Consider the following 25735-nt stretch of genomic DNA (forward strand, 5'->3'; position numbering starts at 1 on the left):
GAGTGAAGGCTTTTGCATACCCAAAGGGAAAAATGCAAAGGTAGTCGTATAGGTAGAAAAAGAAAATACAAAATAGTTCATATATAAGTCATGAAGTATGGCGTGAGATGCTGCAATGCCGGGAAGTCGCCCAAAAGTTAATCGGCCTGTATATAGGTGGAACGACGAAACAGCGGAAGAGCGTAGAAAATGCCACAAAGCACGATGAAGGACACAGAGGGAGAGCATGCTTATCATTATAACATGATGACCTTCTCAATACCAAGCTCAAAGTACAGAGTGTAGAGAAAAAGAGCAAGATAGCATGCTTCAATGAAATAATTAATATTCTTATCGGACAGTGATGGCTAAATTAAAGGACATAAATCAGAGCCACTTAAATGCTTTATACCAATTCGGTAGTGTTCGGCAAGCACTCCGAGTGTATTTCTGCCATGAAAAGCTTCTCAGTGAAAACTAATATGCATTGCAGATGCCTTTCGGAGTCGCCATAAAGCTAGTAGGTCCCCTCCGGTCAATTTGTAGGAAAAATTAAAAGGAGCACGACGCAACTTGAAAGAAAACTATACCTGAAATCCGTTCGGAGGTTATCGCACCTTACATTTTTTTTTATAATTCAAATAATCTTTGAAATATTTTTCCCGAGACAATATAACTGAACGTTTCAATGCAAGGACCTCGAAGGTATGGAAGTTCTAGAAATTATAGAGCAGGAGGTATTGATGCAACACTCACACTTACCGATAGTAATTTCCCACCCCTTTAGGTAGCGTTAATGTCTAGAAAATCAGTATTTTCAGATGCTGAATCCAGGAAGCCGTCTTCCCCTGCTCATGACAACGTCAAACACAAGTCCTTTTGGTGTTGTCTGGTAAGAATCCCGACCAGCCAACCTCATGCGGGTACTACGTATGCTGGAATCGATAGGAAAGTTTCTCTGGGAGTCTTCTTATCACTACAAGTGGAGAAGAAAGATGAGAAAGAGGAGAGGCAGGTGGATAGAAAGAGAATGTGCTGGGATTTGGCTTTAATTTCGCCGATAAATAAATGCTAAGTCAGAACAGCATCTCTCATGTTTTTAGCCACTGAAGTACCAAAGTTCACTTTCATTATTCATATCCTTCATTCTCAAATGGCAGCTATCAAATTTTAAAACTTTTCAAAATCAATAATTATTATTGAACTTTTTATAATTTTGTTCAGAATCTTTTCATTAAGTTATACAACAAAAGAGTTTATAGATATCATTAAATAAAACGATGCTTATAACACAGCTTACACATCATCATTTCACAACTTCCAATGTCACATTTGTTGATTGGGACTAAAACGTTCTGCTCTAAGCCAATGAACAAATGCAATGAGGCGCGATAAACGCAGGACGAAGAACATAAAATTGTCTACATAAAAGCAATTTTATAGAAAAATTGTGAGCCAATAAAATGAAAAGTAAACTTTAACTTATTTAGCTAATTGTGTATTGTTTGTGACATCCACACATTCTAGACAAAAGTTTTAACGATAAAAGTCAATTGTAAGTGTTTGAAATTACTTAAGATTAACTTTTGAAAATACTTAGCGTTGAGTAGGTGAAATAAGTTAAAATTGGTATTCTGCGTTTTGAAAAGTTCAAACTAACGTAATTGAAAAATTATTTAGAGAATGAAACTTGCTCAGTTTAATTAAAGTTGCAATAATTGAGAATGGAGTAGACATTTTCGAAGATAGCGCGGTGTGAATATTGAAGCACTTGTTCTGCTGCATTTCATAGAGATTTCACATGAGTACCATCATAAATATTAGATATCGTTTTCTCTTACTTGATGTTCTATAAAAGCTTCGAGAGGGGAGAGCATATTCATTTTTCGTTATTTTTTTTTCTCACGCGCCCAACGCTTTTATTTATTCGTCTGATCAACGCCCTAGATTGATGAGGAGTATGATGACTAGTACCTAGGACCTACCTAATTATTTTCTAGCTTTTGTTATTATCATTACTTATTCTATGTATTGTTTTCGATAAAACCGTTTAACTAAAAACATTTTTTTTTTTACTTTTTTTTTAGTTTTTAGTCGTTATTTAATTGCTTATTACTTCTCATTCTATTTAGTTCATTTAGTGACTCATTATTACAAGCACTCTTTCCTGACAATTTCTTACAATCTAACTCATCAATACATAATCATTCCAAAGGCTTTAATCGACTTAGCGTCACCCAAGTCGGACAACAAGTACGAGTTTTTTGAATATCACCTTCCTTGCCGTGGGAATTTTTTTTCATAAAGCGCTTTATATTCCTGTATGCAATATGTGTTTCAGATATCAGCCAAATCGGACCATAAATACGTTTTTTAATACCTCGAGCCTTGCGCCATCTAGCCGTTTCCTTTTTATTGCATTGTCATCGAGCTCTGAACTCTATTCCAAGTTTCATTTCTTTTCAATTCATTTATTTATTTGAGTCTATGGTTACAACGACCTTACAGACTAGATTACAATATTGACTTAGTACTAGTACTAAAAACTTACTATCTTAAAACACATTTACAAACTAATGGTAATGAGATATAAGCTTTGATAAAAATACGGAGCTAGGCATCGCAAAGTCTAAATCAAGATTATTGAAGATTTTAAGTTAAAACCCTCATTATGGGCGCAAAATTATAATAGTTGTATTTAGTGATTTTGATATGGAAGGGTAAGTTAGATCTTAACATCCTACTGGGTACATTGAAGTTTACGAACCCGAGAAGATCCGGAGAATCAATGAAGCCACTATGAATATCAAAAATGAACATACGAGAATGAATAGTCCTTCTGCAAGCTAGAGACTTTACATCAATAAGCATACACCGGTCTAGGTAAGATGGGATAGGCTCATTAAAGTGAAGTGGCTGCAAAGCAAACCTAATGAAACACATATGTGCTCTTTCCAATCTGAGGAAGTATGAGACGTAGATCGGGTTCCAGATTATGGAAGCATACTGCAATTTAGGCCGCACTAAGGAATTATAGTGCATCTTCCTTGTATAAGGATCTTTAAAATCTTTAGCATATCGCTTAAGCTAAGTTAGAGTAGGCCTTAGGGATAATGTAGTTGACATGGTTAACGACAGAATAACCTGAGTCAAAAAGCACACCGTGATCCAGAAATTCAGTTACTGCACTGAATTCAGTACTTAAGAGTGAGTATGCAGAGAGAAATCGAATTATTGATTTCGAAAATGTCATATGGTAACATTTGTTGATATTAAGAGCCATTTTGTTTCTTATACTCCACTCAGCAGGCTTCAAGCTTGTAGCTTATCAGGATTTAAATTTCAATTACAAAATTCGTAAACAACGTTACACAGAGTTAAGCTAATTAAAACCGTTTAAAAATAGAACTGCTCCGAGAAGCTTCTAAATATGCTGGTTGGTTGCTGTGCTTTGCCGGTTGAAGATACCGGACCCAAGTAGCGCTCTAGGCGCTATTTAGATGCAAATTATCCTGAAACCAATAGCATAATGTAACCTATGTGTTTACTCAAAATATTTGGTAAGATCAATAAACCTTATGATGTCCTTTCTTTCTTTGACACCGCCCCTAGATTGGGTAGCACAAAACTGCAAAGAGTTCGAAATTGCATGTTCGCCAGAGCTGGACACTCGCAGAGCAAATCGGTGATTGTCTCCTTACAACCATCCACAGTACAGCTCTTGTAACTGTCGTTAAAGGGGACGACACCCGTTCTCTCCAGGTGTGAGCCAAATGGCCGGGGTCCCGTAATAGTGGTTATAATACAGAATATCTCTTTACTACACACATTAAATATATAATCTGTTGTTCTCTGGTTGTAGTCAGGCCATGTTTTCCTTGTGATTTATTTATTTAGAGCACCAATTGCGAATTGCGGATTTCTTGAAATTGATAAGAATGTCACTCCTTATTGACGAAAGTGGTCGGTGCACCGTGATTGCCACAGAGGTGACTAACATTGCACCAGCCTTGCCATTCATTGCCGTTATTTTACCTTTGACATGATATCCAAGTAAGTGTGATGGGTGCAAGGTTTGCTGCTTCGTGTAAAGCCCTCTTAGAGTTTTCGACGGCCTTAGAGAACGCGTTTGATGAATCTGATTCTTTGAACGCTGCTTGGCTTCCAGAGTATATGCGTATCTCGTGGCCGCTAACCCAATTGTCTAACAGGAAAAAAAATGCACTATCTTTACCTAGTATCTCTGCTTAGAAGATGCTAGCTGAGTTTGGAAGAGGGATGGATATTGCGCCTTGAGCTGTTCGAAGAAAGTCCCCTCACCTAAACCGTTGGCTATTTTGGACATATGAGTGTAGAATTGAAGGAAACCTCTCCTCGAAATTCTTGTCAAAGTTCTATGTGGGTGACATGCAATCTGTTGTCGTTCCAGCTTCCGGCTTTTGCAAATTCATCCGCTTTTTCATTGCCGTCAATTTACCCTTGACATGATACCCAAGTAAGCGTGATGGGTGCAAGGTTTGCTGCTTCGTGAAACGACCTCTTACAGTTTTCGACGGCCTTAGAGAACGCATATGATGAAACTAATGCTTTGAGCACTGCTTGGTTGTCCGAGTATGTGCGTATCTCTACGCCGCTTATCCGATTCTCTAACAGGAAAACAGGCACTCTCTATATTTAGTATATCTGTTTAGAAGATGCTAGCTGACTTTGAGCTGTTTGGAGAAAGTGCCCTCACCTACACCGCTTTGGACCTGTAAGTGTAGAATTGAGGGAAATTTTACCTTGAAATTCTTGTCTATGTGGGTGATATGCAATCTGTTGTCGTTCCAGCTTCTAGACTACCTTAGTCTGATGGCAGCTGGTTGAGGATACAATTAAGTGCTCCCTTTGGACACGACCTAAGTGCTCCTGTTACCCCCGCGTTACTGCCCGCTGCATATTGTTTAGTTTCATGTTAATGTATTACTTGTCCAATGCTGGCCACCACACTAACGATCCGTAGGATAGAATGGGTCATATGACCGCTGTGTAGAGCCACATCATAAGCTTCTGCCTTAGGCCCACTTTCTGCCAACTATTGTTTTACATGAGTGGTATGCATTGTATGTCTTCTCTACTCGGCTATAAATATTAGCTTTCCAGTTAAATCTGTTGTCTATTTCAATGCCAAGGTACTTTTCTCTCGTTAAAAGGCAGATGCCAGTGCTATTTTGAGTGGACATTCGAAATTGAGGCATTTTGGATCTCAGGGCCGCCGAGAGAAAATACGGGCCCGGGGGCAAAAAAAAAATACGGGCCCCCATACTAAAAAGAACAAATTCTCAAAATCAAAATAACCATCTTTTACATATTTATATGCATTTGTATATATGTACATTAGGGCGGGTCGATTTAAAACTCGTATTCTAGGGATCAAAATAAGAAACTTTGCCGAAGGAACCATACCCCAATTCTTGGGTATATGACTCATTGGGTTTTCGATAGTTGTTGATGTAGTTTCTTCATCTTGCGGTGTAGAGGATGGTGGATTCATTGTAAACTTTTTGATTTAGAATGGTCACTTCACTTATTATTTTTTTTTTTATTTTTTTTTATCTGAAATGAGCACTTCACACTTTGAGTTCTTCACAAGGACTTAATGCATTCACAAAAACTGTTGCGTTATATATAGTCTACGAGACGAGGTAATAAGAATGAAATGGTAATTTCAATTCTACCTGCTGTGTCTTGTGGTGGCTTAAAAAAACAACACAAGCAATTTTACGATCTGGAATTGTGTCACAGTGATACCTTCATGTTTTAAAACGGTTGAATAAAAAACCCACACAACTATGTTTACGACATGCAAATGCATCACAGTGATGCCTTGGTTTTAAAAGGGGGTTGTAAAAACGTTAATTTCTAATAATTTTTTTTATTTCTTTTCTATTACTAAGTTAAATTCATTTTTAGCACTCTTTTATTAGCTTGGCCTGTATGTAACGGAATCTTTGAGCTTAATTTTCACCGGTTTCTAGAAATCTGATTAATTTGAAACTTTGCATACGTATCAAGGACCGATGATAATGCATTAATGTGATGGTGTGGTGACATAAGGTCAACGGCCATAAGGTCAATTGGCCTTATCACCACTTTGAATGGCGATAAGTTTGATTGCAACTTTGCACACCTATCAAGGCTCGATGAACATGCATTAATGTGATGGTGTGGTGACATAAGGTCAACGGCCATAAGGTCAATTGGCCTTATTACCACATAGCCATTTAGCTGATTTTTTCAAGTAAAGTGCAAAACCGGCGATTTTTTGAAATGGTTGTATGATGGGGTGTGCCACTGGCATCGGTGGGTCGGGCCTCCAAAGTTAGTGGGGGCCGGTCATACATTTGGACTCGATTGGAGCACTCTAAATGGGTCAAAGTGGGATTTTTCAAAATATGCCCCTACCCAAAAGTTCGACCCAAATTGGGGGACATCAGAATTCATTTTAGAGGTATGGTTCCTTCGGCAAAGTTTCTTATTTTGATCCCTAGAATATGATTTTTACAGAGCAATGGGCGATTTTTTTGACTCCCCACAAATCGACCCGGCCTAATGTACATGTATATTTAAGCGTATACATGTATACATGTATATTATATTCAATGACTATACAGTTACGAACTTTAATTTATCTACACATTCATACTACAGATCAACATATGAGTAAATATGTTTACATAGAAATATACATATTCTGCATTTTTGTAGAAAATAAATTATTATATTGATTGCGAAAAATATTACATTTTTTAAAATTCGTGAATAGAGGTGTGAAAACTTATGAAAAAATAAGTACAGTTTATTACTTATAGAGTTTTATTTAAATATTGCATTAATTGTAAGAAATAAATTTCTTTAAATTGCAATACAATTATTTCTTGGTAGTAATTTGGTATATTAAAAGAGTTTAATTAAAACAAGTGGGCTTTCCTGGCCTTAACAGCTGCGAAACTATCCATGATAGTATCAAAATCCAACTGTCTCGCTGTTGGTGCTTCAATACAGCGCATGCCAAGTACTGTAAAACGTTCTTGAGTTGAACACGATCGATGGAAGTTCTTTATCCTTGCAAGAACACTGAAGGAACGTTCAGCAGTTACTGTTACAGTAGCTACAGGTATGGTGCAAAAAATACGTAGAGCAACACAAATGTTAGGAAAAATTGTAGCTGGATTTAGAGCACAGATAACATACAACAATTCAAATGGTGACAGATTTTCGTTAAAATTTGCTGAGTAAATGTGCTTCAGGTGGATCATTTCATCTCCTAAACTCTCGGAAAATCTGAATTGTATTTGCTGACAAATTGAACGGCATTTTCTCGTATTGAAACCTCATCCATGTATCCAAATTGCCACAAAAAAGAAAAGGTGTTCTTAAAATTTTTCATGACAGCAAATAGTTCGGTAATACCTGCAATAACCGAATCAACTACCACCAAAAAAGTGTTGTTTTCGAAATCAGCCTTGTGATCGCCGTTGGTCGTCTCGTCCTCTTCACACTCATAAAAATGTCTTTTGCGATTCCTTTTTCGAACGTCAGGAAACTTTGGTTAGACTCCCAATCCAGTGGCGACTGTTTTGTATTCGCATAAAATGTTTTCCCATTGATTTCGATCACATTTAAATCAGAGATCAAAGTTGCTAAGTTTATAACTTCGATATCGATGGTAGTATCCCTGGCTTGCAGAATAATGTTTCTTTCATTAATAACTGTCAAAATTTTTAGCCAAATGGAGGAAAACAAAATACATCCAAACTTGCTGATGTATTGAAGAACGCCATTAACATCACCATATGTTTTCGCTGTCAAATTTAGCCGAAGTAACTCGTTCAGTGCCTGTTTCAAACCTTGGCAATGATTTGCAAAAGGCTTAACTGCCTCAACTTATAAAATTTATTTGAAATTTAAAATGATTGCTATCTACGAAAGGTGATTAAAGTTGTGGTTTGTTTATTTTCTGTAGGCAAAAAGCTTGGATAGCATTTTGAGATTCCCGGGTCACTCCAAAGTCCGGACCCGGGGTAAATGACCCTCTCAACCCCACCCCTCCCCCTCTCGTCGGGCCTGTTGGTTCTTTTACGAAAGATTATTAGTTCGGTCTTGCTTGGCCGTTCTACAGCCAAGCCAAGCTACCTGCTTAAGACGCCCTGTAGTATTTCGCTTAACGTTGTTTACACTTTTAATGAGGTCCCTTGGCTCCTTGGTATTTTGGATCTGTTTCGAAAGAGTATTAGTTCTGTCTTTCTTGGTCGTTTTCTGCAGCCAAGGTAAGCTTCCCGCTTAAGGCACCCTGTAGGATTTCGCTTAACGTTGTTTACCATTTTAACCAGGTCCTTGGCTCTTGACTACGAAAATGCAATCAAATTGTCATTTATTGCAAAAGTATTATCAAACAAATGAACAAAAACACTTTTCTTTCTGTGTCGTCAGATAATTGCATCATTGCTTTAATTTAAACTTTGCTACATTTGAATGGAATTATGAGCTTCATTGCGATTCATCGTGAAAAGCTGAGTGCTAGAGTGTTTCGATACTATACTAAGTGAAATCATAAAGTGTTGATACAATATAGAGGTGGGAAATCCCTGAACATTATTTGCAAATTGTCGTTGAAGTCCTTTGTCATTTCAAAAATTTGAATATGGCAGGAGAGTTCCACTACTAAAGTCTGGAAAACAGCTAACAAAGGTGAGTCGCATCGAACGCTGTTACTCCTTTCGCCAGTAGTATGGGGAGGGAATGCCTTTCTAAATCGCTTACCTTATCAAGTAAAAGGGATTGGGGTAGGCATAGGAATACAGATGTGGATAATGTGAAGGGAAAAAGAGTGTGAGAGAAGTTATAAGAAAGTAGACGAAGACAAAACGGGGAGGGTTGGGAAAGACGCTAATGAAGAAAAAGAAAACAGGAAGAGAAATATGGCGTGCAAGCTGCACTACAGAGGAAAGGAAGAGGCACATTAAGAAAGCACAGCAGGGGAATGATTACAATGCAATGATCAATTTTAAGTTATTTTTGTATCAGCCCCAGAGAAAAGAGGCAGAGATTCCTCTTGAGTTTTTAAATATTCACACATTTGAGTTTTAAATATGAATGAGAAAGCAGCATTGAAAAAGTTCGTAAAAACAAACAACGCCCATAGTTTCCTGTACATTCAGCTTCAAATTTCATTAATTTTTTAATTTTTATGCGGGAGCAATGCCATATGGCATTTACATTAACAGTAAATATCAGCACTTACCGGCAGCAATTTTTTTCATAACATTGTTGTTTCTTTTCCTGCTGTTGGTGATAGTATGGACCTCATTCCAATGTACATACATACATGCAAACATCGATGTTGAGTTTCTATAGAATTTCGATTTTTATTACGTTAGACATTATTGTTGCAATATATGTATGTAACTGTTGTTGCTTGCTTGCTACCTTCATTTGATTGCTATTACATGCTGCATACTTACATTTGAAGTGTTGCCAATGCCAATGCCAAAGTCAACAGCAACCCCAACCCGAAAGTTTTAGCATCACAGCAACAATGGCAGTGTGTTGACCGCAAGCCAGAAAAAAATACGTTAGCTATTGAATTCCATTATTGTGGTGGTTGGTATCCGACTGGTGGTATTAGACTGTTCCATATATGCAAACTTTATTTAATTTGTTAACTCCTGTTTTGCTACTGCGACTACATTTTAGTGTTAATCACTATTCGTTCTCTTAGTTCTTCTCTTTAGGCTTAAGTTAATCTGGTTGAATAATTCCGGGCTTTTAAGAAGGGCTTTGTCTAATCGATATCTGTTTGATAATATTTCGATATTTTTAGATAAATAATCGATAGTTTTGCGAAAGTAAATCGATAACTTTTTGATAACAAATCGTTAAATTACCTGCAAAAAATCGGTCACATGTCGATAACCAATTGGTAACAAATCGATAACTTTTTGATAACAACTCAATAATTTTTTGACATATCGGTAACTTCTCGATAAATATTCGATAACAAGTCTATAAGTTTTCAATAAAAAACCTATTACCATCATCATTATTACTTGCCACTAATCATCACACATCTTCTGGAGAACTTTACCTCGAACACTTCAGGAGCCATCCCATTCCCTCTCGACACCGCCCATGATTCCGATCCATACCAGGACTTGTAAATCGTGAATTTTGTTCGTCTAGTCAGGGACTTTTATTTTCAATTGCCTACGTGGTCCAAAGTAGCACTTGTTATAACGTGACTGCCAAAGCGCCGATTCTTTCCCGAATGACAGCAAGTAATTCGCCTTGTACTCATTAACCGCAAGACCCACTTCTTTGCTTGTGTACCAAATCCAAAGAATTTAGAACTCACGGCACGTTTGTTACTGCGCATAATATCAATATCATCAGCATACGTCAGCAATTGCATGCTCTTGTAACAGATGTTTGCTTTAGTTGTGCTGCTAGAGTTATACTTCCGTCGGCCGCCGAATTTTTTGGTAGAATTTTCGGGTATCATTCCTTTCAGCCAGCATCTGAAACTCTTCGTATACACGCAGTTCTTTCTCACGGTTTTGTCTTTTCTAAAAAAGTGTCTGTCTCTCTTCGTTCTTCGCCTCACGCAGCGTGGCTCTATAGGTAGCGGCCTTATTTCCGTAGTGCCGCGAGTCTAAAGATCCTCGCACACACACTGTTCTGCCTCACAAGTTTTTCTTCTAAATAAGCGTCTCTCACCCCTATGGGCAGAGTCCTTTCCGAGGAAGTGCGACAAACCTTACCGTACCAGTTGTTTTCGGGGGAGAGAGTGAAAAATGTGCTCCCACTGCTCCGGCGCATTGTCAGGTCGAACAATATTAAGAGCCGAGTGGAGTAATCATCAGCTGTATTTTTCTCATCTGTTCGACGCCAGAGTCGTGTACGTTTCTTAGCTGCCACTAGGTGGTGGACAGAGTCGATATTTGGATCTCTTATAGTGCGCACATTCAGGACACTGGAACTATGCCTGCCGACGATCATGAGAAACCGATTACTCGTCGGAGAAAAACTGCCGATAGAAAACTGCGATAACAAATCGATAACACGTCTATAAATCTGAGATAACGCAGCTATAACAGACCGATAACTCGTCGATAACAAATGGATAACATACCCATTATCTGTCGATAGCATATCGATATCTCATCGATAACAAACTGGTTATCCCACTTGACCCCGTACATTGTTCTCTACTTACGCTTACATTCTGTATTCACCCCAATACTGCATACCAATACCACACACTACGTCCTAGCATTACTTAAAAGAACACCTTAAAAGAACATTACACTTACATTCTGTATAATAATTGAACTTCACAAGTAAATGTTAGTCATACGCCCTGTCAAACCAATTATAAAATTCGTAAAAATAGCAAATTCTCTGGACATATTGCATAAACATCTGAATGTATAAGCTGCTTAGGTGAAAACCTACACATTTTACACAATACAAATTTATTCTATGGCGTGTTCCACAAAAAAGCGACGCAGATAAGCATTTTTACTCCTTCTTCATATTTATACGGGCACAACTTTTAAACGAATCAATTTAATGAAAAAAAAGAACGGCCTAATGTTAACACCAATGTATGTATACCTATGCAAGTGCTTATGACATTTACTATAAAAATACATTTGCTCTACGTACTAACTGCATTAGTAATAACTATGTATTTGCACATTGATGCTGATGTTCGATTTGTTGTTATTGCTATCAATGGACATAGTGAACAATACTGGATTTTCTCCATTTTTTTAATGCGCCATTGATTCACATCCGTTCGCTATATAGTAAGTACTAGAAACGTGTAGCAGCACATATTTGTAAGAAGTGAATGTGGAAATATCTACTATGGCCGATGTGCTCATATTGTTATTGTTGTCGTTGAAGTGATTCCTTTTATTGCTGCTGCTGCTACTGCTGCTGTGTCTGCATTCAGTGGCATTTTGTTGCCACATTTTATGCGCTTACAGTTATATATGTACATATGTATGTTTATATGCAGGCCATACTTATGATCAGCCATTCAGTCTGCCAGCCAGTCAGCCGCCAACACTTTTATGGCATCCATGACCAAAGGTTGAAGTAAATTATTTGGCATTAGCCATGAGTTGTGGTGGATGTGGCTTGTCTTGACTTAAACAAAAAATGCTACCAGTGGCTTATTTTACTTAATACTGCTATTTTATTTGATTATTTGATTTCATTATACATATATTTTCTTTCTATGATTTTCATATACATACATGCGTACTTACATACATACCTGCATATTTTCTTAATCTTATGAAAGCGAATATTTGATATGATATTTCTAGTAAAATTATTGCAGTAGAAATTTGTTCACTTTCAATGTTTTAAGTACGATTTTCTTTTTTCTCTTATTAGGTAAGTCCAATGAAAATTATAACGCATAAATATCATAAATAAAATAAAATAAATACAAATATCGTACAAGGTAAGTTGTATAACTTATCAGCTCCAAACATAAAGCCAGATTAGCTTGGAATTATGGTTTATAATTTCGCCTATCTCCAATTTGGCTACATACCGAAACTAATTTTTTCGGCCGCCTTATGCAGAGTAAGGTTAAGTTAGGTTGAACTGGCCGATCAATAAATATCTCACATAGACTGCATGTGTCCATAGTGCTACCACAATTCGTTTGATGGGCAAATGGAAAACCCCCAATTAGGTACCAGGACTTATATAATAACTCCATCCTCGTAGCAAATAATAGAAGTTTTCTAGGACCTAGCTTATTAGCTGCCTTGAAATTTGGCAACTCTGCCGCCTTTAGTCGCTGGAGAATTGGTCTCGAAGTTCTTAACTTAAATGCATGTGAGGCCAGAAGGTAGTGTCCAGTTAGTATGCCAATCGTAAGCCTTAAGTCTCTCTCTTTAGAGATATGAACGTCAACTTCTCATGCCGCGAGCTTGACTAGTCTTCTGTTAAACCGCCTAAGCAAATGGTTTAAAACCAGCGTCCACAGCATTGATGGTAATAAACCTTTCTTCTCTGTTTACCGATTTTGTGGCCTCGCATAGTCCCAATTACGGCGTGATTATTCTGCAGCTTAACACGGAGCCATTAAAATTGGTTTAAACCGGATGTACTTCAATCGAGTTGATGACCACCCTATGCAATGCAGTATCATTTGGCTTGGCATTGGTGTAAGCATGTTGTACTGAAGATAATAATGCTTCATCCATATTCGATTTTAAATAAACATCTATTAATCTCACTAGGGTTTTGAGCAGAACAGATATTAAACAAATAGGCCGTTATTCTTTCGGATGATACACGAGTTGCTTTCCAAGATTGCGGGACATGGTTGAGTTTAATGCAAACCTCAAAGATTATTCTAAGCCTCTCTACAATCGTTCAACGTGCCAACTGCAACATAGCACGGAATGTCTCATCTGGACTCGGCGATTTTAACTAGGAAAATGTTTTCACCGCCCATTCAATTTTGATATTTGTCGTCAATCCTGGTACCTCGCGCTCACACACATTAGAGATTATTGCATGTCTCTGAGAATAGTACTCTCGAAACTTCAACATACCTGTTAAATCTAGAAGACAGTTGCTTGAAGAATCTTTGTATACCATGCCAAGAAGAGACATTGAAGAGAGTGCCATAATGAAATCTGTCACCAGATATCACAGCATTTGACAAAACAAAATAACTAAAATCGGCGCGCAACATAACCTATACAGAGTACTCCATTGGCGAATCACACCCGGCTAACCACATTATATGCGGCAAATACATAAAAGTTGCATTAAAAAAGCACAATTCTTAGAGAGACACGTGTGTGGAGCCATTTCGAGTATTAGCTCACTTTATCCATTTAAATTCGACTTTAGTCCCTTAGTGGGTGTCTGCGAAACATTATACAGCTCGTTCACAGCTTCGTGCGGGTGTATCGTCATAAAAAATGGACTAAGCATCCAAATAACTCTATTAATATCGACTTGAACTACTATCTTAAACTAGCCTAGATATACATACCTCATTATCTAAGTGAACAGCGACTTATACGGCAACTTAAATTTTATGAACTTCCAAAAAGAATAAACATACTTCGAACCAATTTTAGATATCATTTAGGGCAATGTACCATAAACCATCAATAAAAAATTATATTTTATCTCTTATCATGCAAACTTATAAAGTCAAATCCTTCAAATACATACAGTAGCGAGCACGAAAATAGCAGTGGCAGTTTTTATTAAATGTCGCAATTAAATTAAAATCTTTTTCCGCATAGTATATCAGATTTTTTTCCATACAAAGTGCTTTTATTTTTTTTATATAGAAGACAATTTTAAACACACTTCGGAAAAAAATGTTTAAAAATCAATGCAAATTTTGAGACACCCTTTACTTGCACTGACAAAAAATTAATTGGGCTACAAAACTGCGTACCAAAAAAATTTTGAAAGAACATAGCTTCGGTTACAAAATTTCTAAGCGTTTTCTCTTAAATTGTCGAAAATTAAAAATAAGAATTTAACTAATGAAATTTTATCAAAACTGCCATTTCTATTTTCCTGTTCGCAGCTGTATATGCATACTCCCATTTGCATATGTATTAATCCTGCTAAATATACGCGATAGTCCTTTGAAGTTTCGTTGTTATTTCTTTTATCTTTTATTTTATCTTCCTCTCTATGCTTTGTCTGCATATTTTTAAAGGCCATGCTACGTCTCTGTTGTTTGCAGTGAAAAGCTTTGACAAATGCAGTGGAGGCAAAAAAAAAAATAAAAAATTCAACAAAAAATACATATGCACAAACATCTATAGCTATGTTTATTTGTATTTGTATCTGGGCATTCAAACTTAGTGATTACGCCACAAAAAATACTCCACGTAATTGCAAAAAGCGTTTGTTTCTGTGTCCATACAAAGTGCCAATGGCGTCATTGACGCGTAAAATTTTTGCATCATCCACACAACCACCACCCTCTTTCCGAGACGCTGTAACGCCACGCATCGACAGATAGAAAAAGTCGCACAGGAAATACAATAATAAACAAAAAGTTTTTATTTTGGTCTACTTGTCCTTTTTTCGTATTTGGCACAAAGACTAACCAAGAGAAATAACAACTAAGTTGCATACATAAATAAATAAAATAAATGTAAGGCGCGATAACCTCCGAAGGATCTAAGGCCGAGCTTCTCTTCCAATTTGCGTCGTGCTCCTCTTAGTTTTCCCTAAAAATTGGCCGGACGGGACCTACTTGTTTTATGCCGACTCCGAACGGCATCTGCTGGGCAGATGAGTTTTCACTGAGAGCTTTTCATGGCAGAAATACACCCGACGCGCTTGCCAAACACTGCCGAAGGGCGACCCCGCTTAGAAAAATTTTCCTCTAATTGAAAAACCTTATTTCTAAAATTTTGATGTTGCTTTGCCCGGGGTGTGAACCCAGGGCATACCGGTGTGGCAGGCGGAGCACGCTACCATCACACCACGGAGGCCGCCAATATGTTGCATACATACATATCTGTATTCGTGCATATCCCGTATACCTAAGTCATTTAGCGGCTCGTTGCTTATAGACAACAACTAATAAAAGTACAGGGCAGTGGTGCACAAAGACGGCATAACTTCGAATTCAAACGCCGCCGCCGCCGATTAGGGTCGTTTTTCGCACGCCGCCGCCGAATGTCAAAAATATCGGCGCGGCGGCGGCGGCGGCGGCGTCCGGCGCGTTACTATATTTTCTACTCGTTTAAGTCTGTTTAGGCCATTTATTGTTCATGTCGGATATGGTCGAAGGTGGTATCAACAGATGCCAGTTATAAGAAACTAATTGCGAAATTTAACTCTTTCTAACTGCTGAAAAGTTATTTAAAAAAACAAGCGTTTTCGATGTCAGCTTAACACGGACTTTGCTTCACCCATTTCATCAAGTTATTAAAACAAAACACTAAAAGAAAAGTTATATAATAAACTAGCAGAGTACCCGACGACGTTCGGGTATAAATAAAAGCAGTACTATTTAGACTAATATATTAGACTAATCCATAGACCCATTTGTATGGGAGATGCCACGCCCCTTTTTCGCTATCCCCAAAATTTCCCGAGGGGATAGGGATTAGTCTTATATACCTCCTCACCTAATTTCAGTCGTCTAGCCTTAATACTTTCAGATATATTGATTACGAAAAATTCCAGTTGTATGGGAGGTGCCACGCCCCCTTGTCGAAAACTTTTTTTGTATAGCCTACCATAGATTGACGCACTCAGGGTATGTCATGGCAAAAATTTCGTTCGATTCCATTCTGCGGTTTAGGCTGCAAGTCCAATCATACATACAGACATACTTTCACAAATATATAGTAGAGATTTATATGCTCACTTTGCATTTTTTTTTTTTTTTCAAAATATTAATAATGAACAATGAATTCAAATAAAATGACCCAAGGCGTTTCAAATTGCCCTCAAGTTGTTAAAAAAGCAAAAAAGGTGCCGATTTTTTAAAAAAATTGTATATTGCGATTAGCTGAAAGAATAAGCCAAATCAGTGATGCAAAATCCTTTAGTAGGTTCTAGGGGCATAAACACTCCTTTGAACTGATTCTTACCTCATACTTAAGTTGAGGATATATGTACGAATGAGAAGGTTTTCAAAAATCATTTGGGCTTACATTCAAAAATCTATCGTTTATTTGCGAAACTATAAAATAGCGTCTGAAATGTTAATTTTAATTTTCACACTTCATCCTTCAACACCCAAGTCTCCCGGTTTGACATAAAGTTGGCGGCCCTATCCCAAACTAGTCCCTTGGAGTGAATCACATTTATTATAGCCTATCAACCAAGTTTGAATATCACCTACACATTATGGCTCCTTTTACAAATGTGAATACGTAGGCACATATATTTACCAGGTCAGGCTTTGTCCTTCGCAAGAACACTCATAGTGGTGACGCAAAAGCTTTCCCAAGACAGTCGAACTAATGACTGTGTGCGCTATTACCCTAACGTAGTGGACAGTCCAACTAGTCTGAAAACTGAAGTTACGCGGTCATCCATAATGAGCTCTTATATCGTAAGGCCGGAAAACAGCAGTAAACATCTTTCAACTTAAAATCGGTCGACTTTCATTCTAAAATATCGTTTTGATTTAACGAAGACTATTGAAATAAATGATGTGAACACAAACGTCTGCAAACATTGGTCTACATTTTAAAAATTTTATCCAGGGTCCTTGTAAAATTTTAATTATGTAGATACGCCGAGTATTTTACGATTTTCACCGATTACGCAATGACTTCCACTTAGATTGCTTATGATTTCGAAGGCGGCGTCCTTGGCCGAATAGTCACTCCCTAATGTTTCAAGGTGTTTCTCTGGTGTAGCTCGGCAGCATAGCGCGACAAAAGCATCCGTTGGAAAGTCTTCGGAGCTACACCTAGAGCTTCTAGGAAAGTGACGTCGACGAAGGTATGAGTTCGAAGTCGCAGTCCTATAGCTGGCATATGATGTGAGGGTCAGGAGGCGTGGTAGCGACTGGTGGTCGGGATTGCTATTGTTCGCACATCGGGAATTGTAGCTCTTAAAAACAGCCGAAAAACTGGAGGCGCCCTGTGCTACGGGAGTTATGAGTATTAATAGACCATTAATAGCAACCGTAAGTCGCCTTTGTACGTGACCGCAAAGGAGCCACAAATTATTTTAGGAAATAGTGTTCGCGACGATTATTAGGAGTTAACCCTAGGCGAAACTACGCTGTGCACGAAATATGCAAATAAAAGTGTGGCTATTTTATGTATCTCTATTTATTTTCAGCAGACGCAGCACTACCAATTGGAAAGCCGGGGTTAGGTTCGAAACCTCTCTGGAGTAAGTGAAGGAGGGGCAATCTCTCCGCAAGGAGCTACTCCTGAAAATTTTTGAACGGTCTGCGAGATCTTGAGGCAAACACCCCGGATCTTTCCGAAATGGCCAACACGTTGATTTCATTAAATACATACAAACAAAACCTTTCCTAAATACTATTTTTTTAAATAGAAAAATCAAGCTTTTTAAAGTAAGAATACCGGCGTACGCCGACGCGCCGTTCGCGCCGCCCACGCCGCCGCCGCCGGTATATAATAGAGCCTACGCCGATGCCGCCGATAAAGTGATCGGCGTAAACCTCTAGTATGTGTTGGTATGGAAAATATTTGAGCACAGAATTCAAGCATGTGATGCTTACTGCTTGAAGTACAAGCTTAAACTGATTTAAGGGCCATTACTGATACTTAGCATAGAATTAACTTGACTTGGCGTAAAATTGGCAACTTAGCCACGATTATACTCCAATTAGCGCATACAATCTGGCATCATAATCAATAAATGTCAATTTGTATGACAAAACGTCAAAATGAAATGGAAACAAAAATGTCACTTAGAACTTACATAGAAAATCAAAATTCAACAGACTTCTAAACCAAGTTAAGTGTTGCTAAGTTTTGAGTAATCAGTAACATGCAATGTTCATTTAACAGAACTGTAAGTGACAGTTCTCAAGTCAAGTCAAGCCTATGCTAAGTATCAGTAATGGGCCCTTTAGTGCTTGCTTTACTGAATCTCTAACGCTGCGCTTACACGAAGCTCACGAGTACACCACTGGTATAGAGCTAGGAACATTCAACACTTACATACACAGCCACAACTCTATGGCTTACCTACAAACATTCTCGTAGCGCTTCGATAAGAGTACTAAATATGTGACACCAGAAAGACTCCTAATGGAGTCCCAAACAAGGCAAATTATCAGCTGTTAAAGAGCCAATTAGGAGTCATATCGCACTCCTACTTAGGCTCATGTGATGTATGCAATTTGGCTCATATCGAACGATCATCCCAAGAAGGGAAACTCATTCTTAAGAGACTCCTAAATAGGCCTCAGTGCTCCGACTTAGGACTCTTTTCTGAATCGTTTATAAGTTCGAATTTTTGCTGGGCTATGAAGCACAAGATTGTTTACTACTTTTACAAATTTAATTTTTGTTTCTGCTGTAATCAAAACTGTTTCTAAGCTCCATTTCTGATATAGCAAATTCACTGCAAAAAATGTTGCGACAAATTGCTAAAGAGAGTGCCCCGATATTAAACTGTTTCGCATACTCACTTACTTGCTTCAAAATTAATATAATTAAATAAATATATAAAAAATAAATAAATAAATAAAAATAAATAATAAAATAAATCTTAACATATTCTCGATATTTATTTGCCTTCTGTTATATTTCGAATGACTGAGCTGTCATATAAATAACTCAAATGTTCGTATCCAAAATGTTCTTTATTTACAACACTACTATGGTATATGGTAGCAGAACTTCACAATTTTACTTATTTGCTCACTTCACTTACAACGTGTTAAAATCAAACTGACTGATTCTCTGTTACCTCGTTTGGCTATTTCTACCAGGGTCTAGACTTTTCGCGAACAGCATTCTTGGTTAGTTGCTTATTTACTTCTCTCATATCTCTGCATCTCATATTTGCTGTTACCTTCTATGTACGTATATGTGTGAGGAATGTGGTCTGCGCTCTTCGGTGCCGTGTACATGTGTGTCCTATCTCGTCTACGGCCTTAGCTGCCGTGTACATGTGTGCGTAGCTATTTGTTGTGTCATCTACTTACATTGCTATTGTGGTGGTGCAGCATTTATTTTCTACTTTTGTGTCAAAATCGGTAAAATTCGCCACAATACTTTCCACAACTTAAACGATTTTGTCGTTCAAAAAATCGCGCTACTGTGTGTGTTGACGTCTGCATACAGCTCCTAGAGTTCGTCATTGAATATTCTTCGGTACTGAAGATATTGCATCCGCAAAACACTACCGTAAAGTTTGATCCCTCGAATTCTTTGTGTATATTAATCGTCTCTTACGAAAGGCATACCTTTCCGCGGAAGCATTCCAAGCTCCTTTATTCGCTGGGAGTTTCTACGGTACTCAGCATCGAAAATCTTTCTCAGCATTTTTCCATCAAACACTCTCTATTTATTCTCATAATTAGTCCGCTTTAACAATCCAAAGAGCCACTTTATAAGTACTCTCAGAATTCTCAAAAAATCACACGGTCCAGCGACCCATGCACGTTATTTGTTTGTGTGTGTATGTGTAGTTAAAAAATATTTGCAAGGATATGAAAATAGTTCATCCTTCCACGCTGCTTTTATTACTACGAGATATATGGAAAACAAGATACTGTTAGCCATTATCTCTTCTTTTATTTACGTATGTTTTTATTATTTTCGCACAGTCGCGCCAGTGTCGCCACTTTGGCGCCAATGCTTTTATGGCCATTTATCCTCTTTTCGAATGCATACATAAGTACGTAGATATTTCGTTGCATATATGTATGTATAACCATTCAAAAGGGGAGCTCTATTTTCGTGAATTGGAAAATATAATAAAAATGATGTTGTTAGCATCAATTGAGTTGTATGGATGGATGTATGCCGCTGTTTGTTTGAGGTTGCTGGCACAGTGCCTTTGCGGCTGTAAGTCGCCACTGTTGGCTGCGCGTAATTCGCTTGTTAGCTAAAATATTAGAGTTCCAATTTTATTTAGAGCTCAGTGTCATTTTATGCGCATCAAATAACGGTCGATAGTTTGTGAAAAAATATAAACAAAATTTCATAAATGAAAACTAAAATTTTTGTGTTCACTTTTCTAACAATTTAAGCCGGAAATGTTTAAAGAAAATTAATTTTTTTAATTTAATAATAGTGTAAAATTCACATGCGTAAATGTCTTTGTTCAAGCACACAGTCATGTTATGTTCTGAAGTGCATTAGATAAAAGAAAAAATTGTTAAAATGCCTATGAGCGATTTAAGTTAGTGTTGAAGATGATGAAAACGACGGAAATTACAAAAGAAATTTTATATACAAAAATTAAAAAAAAAAAACATCCTGAAAGATTAATTGAAATGTTTTTTATGTAAATCAATTGGTTTTTCGTTCAATTACTAACTTGCTTAATTGGCGCTCAAGCGTTTAAACGGCAATGGCCCTCCAACAAAGCGCGCCAGTCACTTCTACGCTTGATTAACTGGCGCCAATTGGTCACACCAATGGAATTCAAATAGTTTTCTATCTGGTCGCTCCTCCGGAGTGGAGCCACCCTCTAACTCTGCTTTCACATTAGCTCAACCAAGACCGCGGCATAACGACATTTTTTATATAAATACGTTTAACACAAGCTTATGTATTCCAATAACATCAACCAAGATGTTGCGTTTATAAATATGAAGGAACTTGGCGATTGAAGTTTATTTCGCCTTGTTCATTCACATACATATGTACATTGTTCGAAAAGTTACCAACGAGTAGGAAACACAAATTCACTTGCAAAGTGTGCCAGCACCCTTGGCCAAAGCAAATGTCAAATTCTTCTTCTTATGCTTTCCTAGCAACAAAATTTGGGAGTTGACTACTTTGCCATGTCAGATGGTGTCAGTGTCGCCAAAGCCACCGTTCTCCGTAAAAATACGTGCAACCTACCCATAATGCATAATACTAGGTTCAAACACACACCAAATTGGCAATTTATACTATTTCGGCAATTTATTACGCAATTTATCATATAATAAATTGTAATAATAAATTGCCAATTTAAAAAAAAATTGCGTAATAAATTGTTTCAAACTGCAAATACAACCTTGTAAAGTGTGTTTATTGAGTAGATTTCAACGTCAGTTGCGAATGGCTGAACTATATGGTTGGCTCATCTCATCAGCTGATTTTATGTCTTTCATTTCACTGGAGTAGGGATTGTCAAAAGAAGATGGCAAACTCAAAATGAAACCAAAACATTGAACACATTTTCTTACAACACACAAAAATTTCAAAGTTTTATGTTTTCATTCCATTTCATTCGCCTAATACCAACACGCACATTTTGACAGTCTGAACAAAGGTATATTCTTGCTGTAGAGACGAGCCAACCAGCTATCAAATTACTATTGTGTAAGCTAAATCGAGTTGTATGAACAGCACTCAATTCAAATCGAAATTTCCTCAATTTATTTTTCTTTTTGAACATAGTATAAGATTGAGTAAAACGCACCTATGCATATGCTGCTTATGTGGTGGGGCTTTTATTCATATTAAAAGAAACGCAAGGAAAACGAATTTTCAATAATAACGTTGAAAACTAACCAATATTAGGTGAAAAGCAATAAAAACAAAAGAGATACGTAACAATAAAACAGAAATTCTGTACGCATAATTTATCACCTACCATCAAGAAATTCTACCTAATAAAAGTTTCCGGATCAATAAACATACACAAACAAAAATATATCGTTCAATAGTATTGCAATTATCAAAAATTAAACATATTAACAAATATTGGGAGCCATATTTTACTATAACAATATACTAATTTCGTCTCTTCAGAGGGGTGTTATAAGAGGCAGCATGATCTCCTACTCCAACTAAATACAGCCGCGAACAGAAAAATAGGAGTGACAGCTTTTATCGAATTTCGTGAAGTAAACTCTTCCTTTTTTGTTTTCGATATTTTGTGAAAGATCTTCAGAAAATTTTGTAACTGTAGCTATGCGAATCAATATCAAAAACTGTTTCGAAAAAATTCGTAAATTCTAGAAACTGTTGCGTAAATTTCAAACTCTCTTTTTAAAGCTCATTTTTTGAGTATCCATTCTCACTATTCAAATTCAGACTGATTTTTGACAATTTTTTCCGAAATGTGTTTCAGATTTCCTTAAATAGAAAAAACATAAATTAAACACCAATGGCTGGATCCTCTATAGATCCTCTACAGAAAGCTGCTGTTTTATTGGCTCTTCATTTGTAATAAAAAATGTCCCGATTAGCAAGAAACATCTCTACATAACAGTGCAGTACAACAAACAGCTTGCGCAAACATTAATTTTAGTGCAACATTTGTCCTCAGCAACAAATATTGCAACCACGACAAAAAGAAAAAAAAATAATTACAAGCGACAAACAACAGCTGTCAAAGAATTACGCTCTCACACTCTGATGATAGAGTTTTGTACCTCACATATGGTAAAGACAGAGATGCCAGCACACTTTAGAAAAATTCCCTTAAATATTGGATATTTTCCCAATGTTTTATGGGATACTTCGCACTATTAAACCATTAAACTTAATTGCTATAAGATAATATCATTCAAAATATAATTGTAATTTAATAACTTTTTAGAATCTCGTAAAATATTAAGCTATTAGTTATTTTTTTAGAATCTCGTAAAATAGTAACTATTAGTTATTTTTTAGGAAAATTTCTGCTACACACATAAAATTGCAGAAGAGGGTCGACCTAGACGCAGTTGTTGTTGTTGTAGTTGTAGTGATAAGGATACTCCCCGATGGTCTTGGTACGTTCCGGTCACAAGCACCAATAAGGTACTAGCCCGTCCATCTCGGGAACGATCATATATGGAACCTTCTAGGCCATGCTGCCTCCCCACTCCCTTGATCCACATGAGGAACTTGGCCTCGCCAGAGGCTCGGCTGCTAAAGAAACAGGATTCGCCAAGGATAGGTGACGTTGACAATTGGTTTGAAGAAGCTATAAATTGTGCTGGCAACTCCTTAAAACGGGTTTCGCTAAACAACCCCTTGAATCAGTTTGGTATTTTAGTCGCCTCTTACGACAGGCACACCTGCCGCGGGTATATTCTAAGCCCCCTAACCAACTGGGGATACCTAGTCGCAGTCATAAATAGCTGTGAGCAGATATATATATATTTTTTTTACATAAACGAAAATCTGAAACACCCTCCGCAAATATAAATATCAAAAATCAATGCTAATTTTGACAGACCTGTGTCCTATAATTTGTTGGTGTATAATTGATTGACCCACAAAATAGCATGCTCATGAAAATTCAGAGAGCTCTTAATAGAGTTTGGCATTATTCGTTAAATTTGTATTTGGATAATTATTCGAATGAAAATATTTTCTAAGAAAATAATTCAAAGCTAATTCATTCATGAAAATATTATCTCTGAATAACTTTTTGATAGATAATTTATTTCTGAATAATCTCTCGCTTGAATCTTTTTTCAAAAAATCATAATTCACACAGTTAAATATAAGGCAAAGAAAATTTGTTTGTATGTTAACTGAACGAAAACATATATTTATTATACAAATAACAAATATTCGTCACACAAATGAAGTTTCTTTAAATAAACAAAATTATCTGTATTCGTAAGTAACATACAAAAAAAATTATTATTATTTGATTCTTTAATGATAAATTTTGAGTCTCAAAATAAAAATTTAGAACGTCCCCTAAAAACTTCTTGAATTTTCGAATTTTTCGCGGTTTGGTTTTTTTAGTTACAAGATTTATAAAGTTTTTTTCATAAAATGTCGCATATAAAACAAAAAATTGAACTTGCGAAATTTGCTAAAAATTGTCACTGCTGTTTTTCTCTTCGCTGAACTAGCTCTAAATTTTTATAAATATTATAAAAGTACATACGAGTCAAGTCCTAAAATTGCTTTATACTGTTTTCACACAGACGGCTTATTGAATAATAAAGGCAGTTTTCTACATTAAGACGCTTATTGAGCTCAATCTTCCCTACAAAATTCGAATCTATTATTATTTCATTAGTAGCTAATCGAATGCCTAATGAAGTCATAAGCACAATGCAACTCTGTTGGCAGCATTCCGCTTCCGTTTCCGCTTCTTAGTTTTTGGTGTGTTCAGTGCTTAAAAATGTCATTTGTCAAAGCAAATGTCATTGTTTGCATGGCGGAACGATACAAGGTGGCCGCATCGAACAGCTGATTATAACCTTTTTTATTTGATTTGATACATCAACTACCGGCGCAGTACGATTTTGACATTTGTCCATCGAATTTACAAGTACATGGAATTTTGTTTGTTTGTAGGTATCACTATGCTCCCGCCTTGTATCGTTCCGCCATGATTGTCTGTCTCATCCTTCATACTAAACGAGCAGTTACTTCTGTGTGAAAGCAAAAAATTTACGATTTCATTAGCAGGTGGAATGAGATCATTAAGTTTCTGTGTGAAAACAGTATTAGTCTTTATTTAACGCTTAAACCACTGAATTTCGAAATCCACCACAAATTGGAGGCTCTCCAGCATTTGGCAACCCTTGATAAAGGTCGTTTTTGAGTAAACACATTGGATGCAATTATGCATATATGCATGTGTGAGTTGTATACAATGAGCACGCTGCAATCTTCAATGCAATCTTCAAAAATAAACAAAACAAAGGTCTACTTGTAGGCGAAACACCAAACAAATATCGAACTTTACAAAGAGTCACATCATGTGCTCACTCACACACAGACACACATACGCTCTCAACATGTGCACGGTCGCACACGTTTTCCCTCGCAACATCAAGCGATCGTTTATGTTGTTGAAGCGAGATTTGTTTAGTTTGAAAAGTAACTTGCGGATAAGTTGTACGTGGAAGCGCGCATGTGTGAAGTAATAATTAATAATAATAAACAAACGTTTGAAAAATTTAAGTGTTCTTTTAACGCGTACAAAGCAAAATAAACGACGTCGTATAAATTGTAAGTAATGTGACGCGCCAAACAATTTTTTTTTAATAAAAAAGCAATCAATAAACATCAAAAGACTTTTTGTTGACCTTTTTGCTGTGTGGAGTGTTTATACAACTGATGATTGTCAA

General features: G+C 36.9%; 1 protein-coding gene across 15 annotated transcripts in view; it reads left to right on the forward strand.

Annotated features, from left to right (window-relative positions):
- The window catches only part of sick (sickie), a 1191762-nt gene that overhangs the window by 990017 nt on the left and 176010 nt on the right, over positions 1–25735 (forward strand). For 2 of the 15 annotated variants that reach the window (XM_067765312.1, XM_067765313.1), the window contains exon 1: positions 25309–25616. The exons of the other annotated variants lie outside the window; for them this stretch is intronic. The gene's annotated coding sequence lies outside the window, so the exon portion shown is untranslated. Of the gene's footprint in view, positions 1–25308; positions 25617–25735 lie in introns of those variants that run through there. 15 annotated transcript variants of the gene reach the window in all.

Source organism: Eurosta solidaginis, chromosome 2 (assembly GCF_040869045.1).
Source record: "Eurosta solidaginis isolate ZX-2024a chromosome 2, ASM4086904v1, whole genome shotgun sequence".
Lineage (NCBI taxonomy): Eukaryota > Metazoa > Arthropoda > Insecta > Diptera > Tephritidae > Eurosta > Eurosta solidaginis.